The following is a 12,371-nucleotide window of genomic DNA, read 5'->3' as shown; positions in this document are numbered from 1 at the left end:
TGGAGACAAAAAAAAAAAAAAAATTAAAATGTTCTCTATGAGTTGCTCCAGGGCCCCGGGCAGGCATCCCCCCCCTCCCCACCCCTTTTTAAAATAAGAGCTTGCCCTTCCCTGCACAGCCCTTTTAATACAAGTGAAAAAATTCCAAATTCCTCATTTGTTTAGCCTGAAAATCCCCTGCACATTCCCACAAACTACTTCCTTTTCTCTCTTTTTAGCAAGACTCCCCTCTCTCTCTTTAATGAAGAGAAGTTCAGAGGGTTTTTCCCATGAATAGATGGCAGGCACCTGGGAGTTATGAATTTTAAAGTGATCATTTTCTTTCAGCCATGCCGGACAATGGGCATCTCCTTTTGACTCACTTTCACAGCTTTGAGAGGCTCTCAGATCAGCCACATTCCAATCGGACTGGAGTCAGCTCGGAGCTGTGCTGGACCGCATCAAGGTCTCGCACAGAAAGACAGGGAGCAGATGGCCGGCCCGGCTCTCCTCCCCCCTTTCAGCGCGCAGAGGCAGGCAATGTGGGAAAGCGTTGGCCCGGCATTGCCCATTGATCCCTGAATAGAACCACCGCGGGCCACCAGCCTGTAGGTATGAACCTCTGTTAACAGATGGTGAGATCATTATGAGCAATTAATTCCTTTAATGTATCAGTGGGAACATGTTGGAAAGGATGACGCAAACACTCAGTGAATAGTGAGCTCCTCGCTCCTGGGGGAGTGAGCGAGCGGGTGCTACCTTGGGGGGCGGCTGGGAATCTCTCCCCAGGCTGCAAGGCCGCCTTATGGCTTGGGACGGGATCTGGGAACGGACTGCCCGGCACGGAGGTGTGGTTTTCATTAACTAATTGTGAATCTTTCCCTTCCTTCATGATGAATGCCAGATTTGTCTCTAGGTCATTTTTCTGTACAAGCACCATCCAGAAACAGAGACACAAACAAAAACGGTGCTTGTCAGTCAATCCGAGGTGCGCAGGGAATTATTTCACAGAATCCGGCAGAGAATCAGGTCATGGGGTCACTTTTGCTAAACACGATTTCAGTTGCGAAGGTTCGAAATTTCAAAGAAGGGTTTCTTTCAACACAGATGAAGCAGTGGTAATACTCCGTGCATCCCAGGGTTTGAGTCTGCAAACTGAATGTTTGGATGCATGATAAATGGGTAGATGCAAGGAGAGTCATTTTTAAAAATATGAATTCGCAAACATAGTGAATTTGAGCAAATGACCCATGCAGCAAATTACGCCCCTTGCATCGGTGAGATAATTTTTAAATTCCGCAACAAGGTAAAAAGGATGGTCGGCGGCCATCTGGGAAAAATTGGCACCCTCTTCTTCAGGTATTACTCTGATTAGTAATCAATGAGATAATGGCGTTTTTACGTGTTTTTCCTACTTTTGGAAATAATATTTAGTCGTAGGGGTGTTTTTATTTTATAGGAAAAAGAAAAATCTACAGATGGTTGGGTAGCCCTTAGATTTTAAGAAGATAGAAAATACAGGAACAGGAAATACTGGCAACTATTCGCTTAATTCATATTTAAATGACACTTTTTGCTTGTAATTAAGACACTCAAGCAGTGTCTCTGTTCATGAAATTTACATAACTGTACAATAGCTTGCCTAAATGAACAGCAAATGGCAGTTAACCTTGAAGTGTATTATCTTAATTGAATAAATCTGGCTTTAATTCAATAAATTAAAAACAGAAATAATATCGCAAAAGACTTTTAAAAACAGACTTGCCATCACCCCCTAAATACAGACTGGTACTGTTTATAGTTGTGTTGGAATGCTCGGACATTTTCCAGTATGATTTTAGAACTCTAAAAGCATTCTGGGTACACATTTGCTATTTTTCCATCATTGTTTCCAAAGCAAATCAATGTCACTTTTTGGAAATCATTGATAACAGTATCTGAACCCTGAATCAGAACTCATAAGCCTGCTGATTTAAGATGATTCTTCGTCCGGGTTTCCACTGCCTCTACCTCCATGGGAAATTTGGTCTTCCTTTTTTTCCAATTCTTTATGACGGAGTGTCCTGTGACACACAGAAAAGACTAAACAGGGGGGAAGAGACTTCTTACATAGGAAAGAGACATTCCCACTACTTGTTCATTTAAATCAGATTCCCATGGGCTACACATGCCTTCAGCATCAGGGAAATGACAAAAATTGCTGAATTCTTTCTCCCAAAGTTTGTTGCATTAATCGGCAAAATTATGTTTCAGTGATTATACAGTTAAGGAGAAGAAATCATGCAATATGTTTTTATTTGCATGAAATAAGTTAATGAGGCACCACCTGTGCCTTGTATCAGTTTATGGGGGAAAAAGCAGGAGAACACAGGTGTTCCAAGAGCATCACGGTAGACTTCCTACATTAATTTAAAAACCCTAAAAGCATTTAGCAGCATCTACAGTGCATATTGCCAAGGAATAACCTATGCACACAGAGACGTGCATAAAAATTATTGTGAAGAAATTCCTGGTTTCTTGGCTAGCAAGGAAAAAAAAAAGCCGTAATTCATTCTTTCCTTGTTCTCACAGTGTTTGCTATTATACCATCTGCAATATACAATGTACATGCTCAGCCATAACCCGTACGGCTGGAAAAGAAGCATTCACACTGTGAATTACCATTTTTCCCAGCATCTAGCTCTAGTCAAAGACAGCACAATAATAAACTAGAAGCTCCTTTGTCTGTTAAACATTGTTCTTCATTACTACATGAAAAGCAAATTGTCTTTGTATAGAGAAAGAGTGGCACATCAGCCATGGGAGTGGGGGGAAGGGCTTCGCCTCTCTCACTGACCACCTCGCAGACACAGAAGCCACTCATCTATCTTTCCCCACCGGCCCACCCAACTCTGCTTTCCAAATCATTTCGTCGACAGGCACGTTGGGGAGAGATCCCTTGTTCAGTTGAGTGAGATGCTGGATTGGAGGCTCACAGGAAGCTTTTACCCTGAATAGCCTAACACTTACATCCACAGATTTCTTGTTTAAAAATCTCTTCGGTGTGTCCCTTTACAATGTTTGGGAGAAGTGAAGCTTATCAGAGATGCTCTTTTTCCTGTGGTTAAATATACTCCACGAGTTATTGTGCTCTTTGTATTGTTTTTGAGCTCCTAAGGGCCAAATGAGAAGACAGCCAACAAAGAAACAAAACATTTGGAGCAGCCGACTAGATAGATAGACAGATAGATAGATAGAAAACATATACCAAGTACATGAATACCAGCTATCATGAAAGTTAAGAAAATGTATAGATTAGACCAGAACCACCCATTCAAGGAAAGGGTCCTCATGATGCAAATCAGTTACTTACAAGAGACTGATGATTTTCTCAGGGCTTTTTAAGTCTTTTGGATGTAATAAATTCCAACAAAACTTGCAACATCATAAGCTTGCTTGTGAAAACTTAGTTACTAAATTAAAAACTCAAAAATCTCTCCTCATAGGGAAGGCAATGGGCAAACCCAAGTTCTCGTTTTAAATCTCGAAGACGATTACCTCTTACTGACGTCTCGTATGACCCACAGTAGATCGTGGCCACAGTGTGTTGCTAGAGAGGTCTGCCAGGAGGGACTGAAGAAGGGGACCCTGCTAGACATGACGTGAGGAGTCAAAATCACTTCTGTTAACTCCACTCCACTGGACAGAGACCGGCTGGGTGAAACACCCTGCCTGAATATCAGTCCCAAAGTAGTTCAATTTGTGCATTTACTGTTCAAAAGAAGTTGAGATCTCATCAGAGACTGGTAAAAATCACTGGGGGGAGAATGTCCAGAATCAGCTTTGGACATAAAACAGCCGTTTCCGTATTGATGGGTTTTGCAGTCTAATTTTGAATGTGACTGCAAGTTTTTCTCTCTGGCAGACGGGAAAAATACCTGGCTCACTGAATCGTCATGAGGCTTTTAGGAAATCACATCATAAAATAACTACATTAGCTCTCCATAGCGTAGGCTCTCAATAAATGCCAGGTACCTTTTCAGGTGTAGATTAACACTTGATTTTCACTTAGGAGATGGGGCGCCTGGGTGGCTCAATGGGTTAAGCGTCCGACTTTGGCTCAGGTCATGATCTCACACTTCGTGAGTTTGAGCCCTGCGTGCTGAGAGCTCAGAGCCTGGAACCTGCTTCAGATCCCTCTCGCCATCTGCCCCTCCCCCACTCACGCTCTGTCTCTCAAAAATGAACAAATGTTAAAAAAAAAAAAATTTTTTAATTTCAGGAGAAAAAAGTACATAATTGCCAAGCAGCATATTCACATTTGTTCTCTCCTGAGGAGAGACACAACTTTTATTTTTAATGTGCAACACTTGAAATGGCAACTTGAGAAATTGTGAAATGTTTGCGGAGGTAATTGGGACAATCCTTCTCAACTCCGAAATTCCGTTATTCTCGAATGTTCTCGAATGTCTAAAGTTCCTGTGCTCAACCCAGAAATCAAGTCTGTTACCCTGGAGCTTGCAACCGTATCCCATCTAAAAAGAAACTCGCCTATGTATTTTTATCATGCATCACGTGACAGGGCTAGTTTTGACTTAGGCAGGCTCATTCTGTGTAAACAAGATACTGACATCATCAAGACACAGAGAGGAATAAACTGAGTCCATGGCCATGAGAAAGTGGTAAAAATACATGAGTCACATCAGAAACATCTGTCTTCAATCCCAAGTTAAGGACTTCCCAGGCTAAGGGGCAATTTGTGAATCATACGATCGACTCTCCAATTCAAACATTGGCATTGGTCTTAATTCTACTGATACGTAAAAGGATAACTAATGATTTATCTTTTTTAATAATACTGCTTTTCCTTGTAAGTTTGCATACTGGTTTCCAAATGGTTACAACAAATACTTTTTTTTTTTAATTTTCAGCTTGAATGCTTCCTTCTTAATTCAGAATGACATTTGTTCCTAAACTCATAACACAAAGTATTTACTAGTACTTCGTATAGTTGTGCCTTTGTTTTTTCCCTCTCAGGGAAAACATGTTGAACTTCCTGACTGCTACTCCTCAACATTTAGACCCTCCCTTTCCAGTATCCCTTTTCTTTCCTTCTCCACAGGCTCTTTCTCTATCATTTCAAACATACTCGGACCATCTCAGTTTGGGGTGGTACTTCTTCACTAAAGAGTGATTTTGCCTCTGGGAACTATTTAGCAACATCTAGAGACTATTTTGGTTGTCAAAACTCCATGCCATTGGCATCAAGTAGGTACAGACCAGGGATGCTGTTGAACATCCTACCATGCATAGGGCAGTCCCCTTGCCCACCCCACACAAAGAATTATCCAGCCCCAAATGTCCATTGTACCCAGGTTGAGAAGCCCTAGTCTAGAGGAGGAAAAAACCTGAGACCTAGTTTTATGTTATTTTGTGCCAGCTACTCCACTCCCAATCCTTTCCTCTTTGCTAACCTGTCTCAAAACCTCTCCCCTCTATCCATTTCCTATTACCCCCTTACTCCTTAATCATCTGCAATTTATTTTCCTTCTCTACAAGTCACGGCAACTGTTCTCTTCGGGGTCACTAACCTCCTTGCATGCTCGACCTCACAAGGCAATGAACACTTCCTGTCCTTTATTGGGACATCACTGTTGCACTTTGCTTGCTGACCACTTTCGCCATCGTATAACTCTCTCATTCCTTGGCACCATTGACAAAAATGGTCTACAAGTCTTAATCATTACATCTTCTTCTTCCTCTTCAGCATCATCATCATCAACAACATCTCCTCAATCGTCGCGACCACTCACACCTCATGCCTCGCTTCATTCCATTCTCCATTTAAATATCCTCCCCGCAAAGAGCCTTCCCTGCCTGCTCAACTCAAAGTAGCGTTATGGGATTTTCCTTTCTCCTTAACTTGCTTTGTTTTTTTATTATTACCTGATACTATATTATATGAATGTATACTTGAGTTTGTACCTTGTGTCTCTTCACCGCATTCCTTTTCCCCAAAGAATATAAACTTGAGGACAGAGGAGGGACAGTGCTTGTTTTGTTCACTTCTATGTGATTAGCACCCGGCACTTAGAGACACATGCATATTTGTAGAATGCGTGACTGAATGAAATAATGGATGTGTGAATGAATGAGTGAATGAATGCATGAATAGTGGGGGGAAAACCCCAGACCTTCGAGTGCTTTCCACCTGCCAGCACTGTGCTTAGTGCAGTGTCTGATACTGGAGATTTTTTCTTAAAATTCTTTCCTATTGTTGTCTTCTAAGACATTGCCCTAGGCTGATTCTACTATTTCCATGGTCATTTCTCTGTCTCCTTTGATGCCTCCTCCCTCCTGCTGGGCCATTCCCTCCTCAAACGAGGGCCATCTCCTTATTCTGCTCCCTCCTTGACAGCATGTTCCAGTGTCCCACTTGAGTGACCCTGATAAGATTCTGTGTGTGGCACCACACATCTGTAGAACCAGTTGTATCATGGGGCATTCTGAGAACCCAAACATGTTCTAAGTCAATGCCGTTGCTGCTGAATGCATCTACAAAGTATGACATTGGCAGAGATCTTGAGGGAGGAAGAAGCCTTAAATATTTGGGAAAGTGGGGGGGCGGTGGGGGGACGGGCTGTATGCTGGAATAAGGAGACTGAAGGGTGTAACGCTGATAAAATACGGTGGTGAAGAAATTTTCATTGGAAGCCCCTTTATGGACATATAACTACATCTAATTTTCTAAGACATGTGGACAGAGAAATTAAAGATGAACTGAGGTCCCCTTCATGCCTAAAGTTCTGTGATTTACTAATCACAAGCACTGTGTCTAAATAAGGCACAGCCCGCTGTATTGTGCTCCACGGATGTGTGTTTCTTTACGACTTGGAGGTTTGAGGCAGCTCTGGGTTGAGTAAGACTAAGCTGCCACTTTTCTACCAGTATTTGCTCACTGCATGTCTCTGTGTCACATTTTGGTAATTTTTGAAATATTTCAAGTTTTTTCATTATTATTCTATCTGTGATGGTGATCTGTGATCGGTGATCTTTGACTTTACTATTGCAATTGTTCTGGGATTCTGTGAACTGTACCCATAGAAGACAGAGAACTTAACCAATAAATACTCTGTGTTCCAGCTGTTACACTGACCAGTCATCCCCCAATCTTTCTCCCTCCCTCTCTTCAGGCCTCTCTATTCCCTGAGACACCATGATGTCGAAATGAGGCCAGTTAAGGACCCAATGTGGGCTCTAAGTGTTCAAGTGAAGGGAAGAGTCACTTATCTCTCACTTTAAATCAAAAGCTAGAAATGGTTAAGCTCAGTGAGGAAGGCATGGTGAAAGCCAAGACAGGCTGAAAACAAGGCCTCTTGTGCCAAACAGAGAACTTGTGAATGCAAAGGAGAAGTTCTTGAAGAAAACGAAAAGTGCTGCTCCCGTGAACACACGAATGATAAGAAAGGGAAACAGCCTTTTTGCTGATAAGGAGAAAGTCTGAGTGGTCTGGATAGAAGATCAAACCAGCCACAACATTCCCTTAAGCCAAAGCCTCATGCAGAGCAAGGCCCTGGATCTCTTCAGGTTGGGTGAGAGAGGTGAGGAAGCTGCGGAAGGAATGATTGAAGCCAGCAGAGGTTGGCTCATGAGGTTTAAGAAAGAAGCTGTCTCCATGACATCAAAGTTCACGGTGAAGCAGCAGGTGCTGATGTAGAAGCTGCAGCAAATTCTCCAGCAGATCTAGCTGAGGTAGTTAATGACGGTGGCTACACTAAACAACAAAAGTTTGGTTAATTTTTTTAATGTTTATTTACTTTTGAGAGGTTGGGGAGAGGGGCAGAGAGAGAGGGAGACACAGAATCCGAAGCAGGCTCCAGGCTCTGAGCTGTCAGCACCGAGCCTGACGCGGGGCTCGAACTCACAAACTATGAGATCATGATCTGAGCCGAAGCTGGATGCACAACCGACTGAGCCACCCAGGCGCCCCACAGGTTTTTAATGTAGATGAAATAGCCATCAACTGGAAGAAGATTACATGTAGGACTTTCATAGCTTGAGAGAAGTCAATGCCTGGCTTCAAAGCTTCATTGGACAGGCTGACTCTCTTGTAAGGAGCTAATGCAACTGTTGACTTTAAGCTGAAGCCAACGCTCGTCCACCATTCCAAAACTCCGAAGGCCCTTAGGAATGATGCTGGATCTACTCTGCCAGTGCTCTCTCTATAAATGGAACAATAAAGCCTAGATGACAGGACATTTGTTTACAACATGGTTTACTGAATTTTTTTTCAATATATGAAATTTATTGTCAAACTGGTTTCCATACAACACCCAGTGCTCATCCCAAAAGGTGCCCTCCTCAATACCCATCACCCACCCTCCCCTCCCTCCCACCCCCCATCAACCCTCAGTTTGTTCTCGGTTTTTAAGAGTCTCTTATGCTTTGGCTCTCTCCCACTCTAACCTCTTTTTTCTTCCTTCCCCTGGTTTACTGAATATTTTAAGCCCACTGTTGAGACCTACTGCTCTGAGGAGGGAAAAAAAATCCCTTTCAAAATATCACTGCTCTTTGACAATGCACCTGCTCACCCAAGAGCTCTGATGGAGATGGACGAGATAAATGTTGTTTTCATGCCTACTGATGTAACATCCATTCTGGAGCTCATGGGTCAAGGAATAATTTTGACTTTCAAGCCTTATTTAAGAAATACATTTCATAGTACTATAGCTTCCATAGACAGTGATTCCTCTCATGTATCTGGGCAAAGTAAATCGAAAACCTAAAAAGGACTCACCATTCTAGATTCCATTAAGAACATTTGTGAAGGGGCCAAAATGTCAACATGAACAGGAGTTTGGAAGAAGTGAATTGCAACCCTCATGGATGACTCTGAGGGGCTCAAGACTTCCATGGAGGAAGTCACTGTAGTTGTGGTGGAAACAGCGAAAGAACTAGAAGGGGAGCCTGAAGATGTGACTGACTTGTGCAATCTCATGATCAAACTTGAACAGATGAGGAGTTGCTTCCAATGGAGGAGCGAAGACAATGGTTTCTTGAGATGGAAACTACTCCTGGTGAAGACACTGTGAAGATTATTGGGATGGCAACAGAAGATTTAGAACATTACATGAACTTAGTTGATAAAGCAGTGGCAAAGTTTGAGAGGATGAATTCCAATTCTGAAAGACGTTCTACGGGTAAAATGCTGTCAAACAGCACCACATGCCATGGAAAAAATGTTCCTAAACGGAAGATTCCCATGGATGTGACAACCTTCATTGTTGTCTTATCTTAAGAAATGGCCACCTCCACCCCAGCCTTCAGCAGCCACCATGCTGATCCACTGGCAGCCATTGACATGGAGGCAAGACCCTACCCCTGCACAAAAATTCTGAACGGCTGAAAGCTCAGATGACAGTTAGCATTTTTTTTAGCAATAAAGCGTTTTAAATTAAGGGTGTACCTTTTTTCAACATGATGCTATTACACAATTAGTACAATGTAAGTGTAACTTTTATAAAATTCATTCGATTCGCTTTATTGCAATATTCACTTTATTGCGGCGGTCTGGAACTGAACCCACAATATCTCTGAGGTTGCCTGCACTAAAATAAATAGATGAGAATGAATGCAATAAAACGCGTGCATACTGTTGATGGAACAGACTCAAGTGTGCTGCTGGTCATTCTCCGAATCAGTTCTGCGCCCTTTCCTGGCCGGCTCTGTGCCCGAGGCTGACTCCCGGCCTCACCCCCCATTCCGGCACCAGCTGTAAATGGGAGGACGTGAGGAGGGAAAGTGGGGCCGGTTTGCCTTGTTCCCTCCTGCGTTGCCATCAGGAGGACAGCTCCTTACTGGGCCCAGGCGACCCCTCCTCCCTCCAGGCCCAGGAATGGGCACAGCTGCCCCTACTGCCAGCTTCTGGAAGTCTCCGAGTCCCTCTCGTCCCCCGTCAGTGCCACAGCTGGCAAACCGAGTACAGCCTCTGCACCTGCACCACTTGGGATGAAGTGTCTCCAGCTGGAATCTTGTCCCTTATCTCCTCTTGTGCGTATGTGAGTTAGATATTTTTCTGTGTATATACAAATTGTGTGAGCATAACTGTCCATTCTCTTTTCTTTAAATTTCTTTAATCTTGCCGTTTCTTTATTTTTAGATTATTCTCCATTGTTGACATACTAACTTAAAGTAACTCATATCTATATTGTGGTGTGTGTGTGCGTGTGTGTGTGTGTGTGTGTGTGTTTGTCATCAAGGGAAAACTTTTATTTTAGGGTGTCTGGCTGGCTCAGTCGGTGGAGCGTGTGACTCTCGATCTTGGATTTCTGAGTTCAAGCCCCATGTTGGATGTAGAGGTTCCTTAAAAATAAAAATCTTAAAAAAAAAAAACAAAAATGTTTAACTGTATGGGAGTTGAAAACATTCAAACAAACAATATCTTAAATAAAACAAAAAAATTTTTCAATGAAAAAAATGAGTTGCAAAATTTAAACTCCCCTAAATTAATCTATGAACTTAGAGCTAATCTAACTGAAATATTATGACCTTCTAATGGAGTGATCTTATTATTTAGGTTTTTTTCCCAATTAAAAAAAATCAAGTCATTCAGGAAAATATTAAATTCTTGTACAGAGTTCTAATACATGTTCATGTATCTGAAAATGACACACAAAAATGCTGATGCCATACAAAAATGGTCTTTATTGTTTTAAATCTCAGTATGCGTGCCAAATTTTAATGATGGATAAAGTAATAGTGGACTTTTTATTTAAATCAAAATACAATACTTACATTATCTAAATCTGCAGTGTCCAATGATGTGAAAATAATGTATTCACAAGAATTATATCAAACGAATCTTTATTTGAAAAACACTATCCCAAAATTATGTTATATCTACTTGAATAAGAACGACCGTAGCAGCAATTAAATGACAGCAACTAAACCAAGAAGAGATCAGTGAAAACGACTGTGAAGACAGAAAACACTTGCAGACGCGCCGAGGCTGTGGGTGACCAGGACCCGGCTGCCGTGGGCCGGGCCACACCTGCAGGGGAGCCTCGATCCCTGAGCCCTCAGCACGTGACCCTCCTCTTCCCTGGGGGGCTGGTGGCCCAGGGGACCCCCGGACACTTGCGGGCCTCTGTGGGCTGTGAGTGGAGCACCGGGGGCCGACGGGCCACTTGGGAAAGGCTGGGAGTCAGACGTGGCGTTGGCCAGCATTTGCTTGTGGCGATCCTTTCCTTCTCTCAGCTCCTCGAGGTTCCTCCAGTCAACACAGCTGCCGTCCAGCTTTCTCCAGCTCTGTCCTCAGGGAAGAGGATTTATTTGTTTGGGGAGAGAGGAGAGTGGGGGAGGGGCAGAGAGAGAGGGAGAGAGAGATTCCCAGGCAGGCTCCACACTGTCAGTGCAGAGCCTGAGGCGGGGCTCAGTCTCCTGGACCAGGAGGTCACGACCTGAGCCGGAACCAAGGGTCAGACGCTCAACCAACTGAGCCACCCAGGCGCCCACGGATCTCTTTCGATTGGAGGCAGTGCTTCTCTCCATTCTTTGCCCATGTCTTCGGCCGTCTTCCTCTAGAGGCTGGGAATCTGATTTGTGCAGTTCGTGCTTCTACACACGCTGGGAAGTTTCTTCTCGACTCCCAAGCAGCCTGTTTCCTCCTCAAACAACTGTCTGTGACGTTGCACGATGTGTTCCTGACGTAATCCAGGCAGAATTGGAAGCTTCAGCTTCAACCGCAGAATCTCACCTTCAAGCTGTGAATTTTCACACTACAAAGGTGCTTCTTCGGTTTGGAGTCTTGTTATTTGTCCTGCGAGCTGTTCATTTGTTTGTTTTCCTTCCCACAGTTGTCTGGCTATTTCTTGATTTTCCTCTTTGTACGTTGAAGGGACACCCTGAAGTCAGCATCGTCGATGACACTCTTCAGATCAACTACTGGCCGGTGGATGGGGCCATTGCCATCTTCTCTTTTGCTTGACTGCCCCTCTCTCTAAGGAGATCAGAGAAGGGGAAGGTCGTCAGCAGGTTTTCAGCCTTTGATAGCAACTGGCTGAGTTTCTCCCTCGAGACCTGCCGCATCCCTGCGTTTGGCTGCTCCAGCCCTTCTCTCTCCTCCTCCTTTTCCTGGACTCTCTGCCTCCATCTTGCAACTTCTTGTTTGGACGGTTCTGGACTTTCCTTCAAACCACCCATTATTTCCTCCTGAAGTTGTCCTCTGTCCTTCTCTGATGCCTTGAAGATGGGTTTTTCATCAGTTGCTTGGGAAAATTCAGGGGGCTGGCTCCTCTGTGCCTTTTTCAGGGAGTTGACGGTGACGTCTTGGAGTGACGACCTGCTCAGGTTTGTTTTCATCGCCGACAACCACAAGGTCTGTACGTGAGAGGACCGGCCTCCGCCCCAGGTGC

General features: G+C 43.6%; 1 pseudogene; it reads left to right on the top strand.

The window, feature by feature from the left end:
* The first annotated feature begins 784 nt into the window (after positions 1–784).
* On the top strand, positions 785–9,356 carry LOC125165651 (tigger transposable element-derived protein 1-like; annotated as a pseudogene).
* Positions 9,357–12,371: the final 3,015 nt, after the last annotated feature.

This window comes from Prionailurus viverrinus, chromosome B2 (assembly GCF_022837055.1).
Source record: "Prionailurus viverrinus isolate Anna chromosome B2, UM_Priviv_1.0, whole genome shotgun sequence".
NCBI lineage: Eukaryota > Metazoa > Chordata > Mammalia > Carnivora > Felidae > Prionailurus > Prionailurus viverrinus.
The sequence above is the reverse complement of the archived record's forward strand: the minus strand, read 5'-3'. Positions and strand labels throughout refer to the sequence as shown.